Genomic DNA, 2,974 nt, shown 5'->3' on the forward strand with positions numbered 1-2,974 from the left:
CACATGGAGACCCTCCGCCATTCCAGACAATTCAGAATTTGTCAATTCAGACAAGTTCAGGCATCTATATCATTCTATACTGGCAATTCTGTACTTAAATTAATCTTAAGAGGCAGCACCTGGCCTCTCACACATTCTGGCTTGAACACAGGGTGCGCACAACAGCAACCTGACCATGTGCCTGACAAACCACGATTCAGAGCTTAGCATGTTCTGTGAGAGAACTGCGGCTAATCCAGCCATCCCAGTTTAAAGGGACAGAAAAAGGCTAGGAGCAGCGAGGGAACCGGCCAGAATCCGAAAACAGAGCTTCAACCAGGCCTCCAAAAATCAGAATAAAAGCTGCCTCTGTCAGAAACCTCTTTGGCCTCTTGCAAAACTCTGGCTAGAAAAAAGAGGGTTAAAAAATCTGTTTCTTACGGAGGTTTTTAAGAAGAGACTGGACAGCCACTTGTCTGAGATGGTATAGGTTCTCCCGCTTGAGCAGGGGGCTGGACTAGAAGACCTCCAAGGTCCCTTCCAGCTCTACTCTACTCTACTCTACTCTACTCTACTCTACTCTGTAATTCTATTCTATTTTATTCTATTCCATTCCATTCTATAATTCTATTCTGTAATTCTATTCTGTAATTCTATTCTATTCTATTCTATTCCATTATATTCTGTAATTCTATTCTATTCTATTCTATTCTATTCTATTATTATATTCCTCTACTCTACTCTACCCCATCTTCCAGCAAACATGAGATGCCTTTCTCCATTTTACTCCTCCGGAACACTTCTTGATTTTTGCAAAACATACATTCTCCGTTGCACACAGACAGGGAGGGCGGGTCTGACTATGATACGGAGGAAAGCCAGCTTGCAAAAAATACTCAACACGCTAAACCCGGCAACCTGCAACAGACCTCATGGTTTTGGGCAGACCCAGACATGCGCAGGTGTCAGCTGTCCTACAGGAACGGCATTGGCGGCCGATTTGCTTCCAGGACCCATTCAAGGTGCTGCATCACCTTTAAGGCCCTCCGTGGCTTGGGACCAGGTGATCAGAAGGACCGTCTCTTCTTGGTTACCTCCACCCAGCCCAGCGGAGCGGAGGGAGCAGGGGATGTCATGGGTCCCCCCTCCTAAGGGTGTCCATATAGAGCAGGGGTCTTCAAACCTGGCCCTTTGATGACTTGTGGACTTCAACTCCCAGAATTCCTCAGCCAGGCACGCGTGCCTGGCTGAGGAATTCTGGGAGTTGAAGTCCACAAGTCATCAAAGGGCCAGGTTTGAAGACCCCTGATCTAGAGGGATCAAGAGGGACCACCTTTCCCCATTTACATCCACCCAACCTACCAGAGCAGGGAGGCAGGGGATGCTTCGGGTCCCCTCTCCTAAGCGGAACCAAGAAGGGGGGGTCTTTTCTGTGGTGGCCCCCTCCCTTTAGAACACCCTCCCTGTGGAGGCACGACTGGCCCCCACTTTCACAGTCTTTCCAAGGCCCTGAAGACCTGGTTTGGCCAACAGACCTGGGCACCCCCGAGTGGGACGGAGCCCATTAAGTGGCTCATTTGATTGTTATCACCGGGGGGGGGGCTCATATTTTTTCTTGCTTGTATATTATTTTTGCAAGCTGCCCAGAGTTGCTGACAGCCTCCCCCCCACAACAGATTCTGAGTTGGGGGGGGGAGACCTCTAGTCAGAGATGGGAGAAGCCAGCTGCCACGCTGAACAGAGCAGATGCTTTTTGCAAATAGAAAAAGTCAGAAACTACCAGCAGCTGGTTTAAAGCTGGAGCAGGGACTCTCCTTCTGCCCTCTTCCCCCCCCCCCCACAGCTCTTTGCTATTTTAACAGAATGACAGAGTTGGAAGGGGCCTTGGAGGTAATAATAATAATAATAATAATAATAATAATAATAATAATAATAATAATAATAATAATAATAATAAAGTTGGAAGGGACCTTGGAGGTCTTCTAGTCCAACCCCCTGCTCAGGCAGGAGACCCTATACCATTCCAGACAGTCTCTTCTTAAAAACTTCCAGTGTTGGAGCATTCACCGCTTCTGGAGGCAGGTAGTTCCACTGGTTAATTGTTCTCACTGTCGGGAAGTTTCTCCTTAGTTCTAGGTTGCTTCTCTCCTTGGTTAGTTTCCACCCGTTGCTTCTTGTCCTGCCTTCAGGCGCTTTGGAGAATAGCTTGACTCCCTCTTTTTTGGGGCAGCCCCTGAGATACTGGAAGACTGCTATCCTGTCCCCCCTCGTCCTTCTCTTCGTTAAACTAGACATACCCCAATTCCAGGTCTTCTAGTACAAGTCCCTGATCAAGCAAGAGACCTTATCCCATGCCAGACAAGTAGCAGTCCGAACTTTTTTTGAAAACGTCCAGTGTTGGAGCATTTACAACTTCTGGTGGCAAGCTGTTCCACTGGTTAATTGTTCTCACTGTCAGGAAGTTTCTCCTTAGTTCTAAGTTGCTTCTCTCCTTGATTAGTTTCCACCCGTTGCTTCTCGTCCTGCCTTCAGGCGCTTTGGAAAATAGGTTGACAGCCACCCCACCCACCCACCCCGTTCTTTGGGGCAGCCCCTCAAATATTGGAACCCTGCTATCATGTCCCCACCCCACCGCCCAGTCCTCCTTTTCTCCGGACTAGCCAAACCCAATTCCCGCAACCCCGTTCTTCTTCTTCGTCATGTTTTAGCCTCCAGCCCCCTAACCGTCTCTGCTGCTCTTCTCTGCCCTCTTTCCAGAATTAATTTAAGACCCATTTTAATGCGAAGCCCAGGTGTTCCCCCCCGCCCCCCCACCCACCCATCAGACTTGGCAAAATCCCCTCTCCGCTGGCCCTGCAGCTTCCTGGCAGGCAGTTAAGTTTCCCAGGGAGGTTTTGGGGCTGGCGTGGAAACCCCCCTCCCCCCCCTCTCTCATTAGAGCCGCCTGTTGCTCAATGCAGCCTGGGCTACACCTGCTGTTGAGTCACCCAACCCT

This window comes from Protobothrops mucrosquamatus, unplaced genomic scaffold, assembly GCF_001527695.2.
Source record: "Protobothrops mucrosquamatus isolate PMUCROS unplaced genomic scaffold, P.Mucros_1.0 scaffold3378, whole genome shotgun sequence".
Lineage (NCBI taxonomy): Eukaryota > Metazoa > Chordata > Lepidosauria > Squamata > Viperidae > Protobothrops > Protobothrops mucrosquamatus.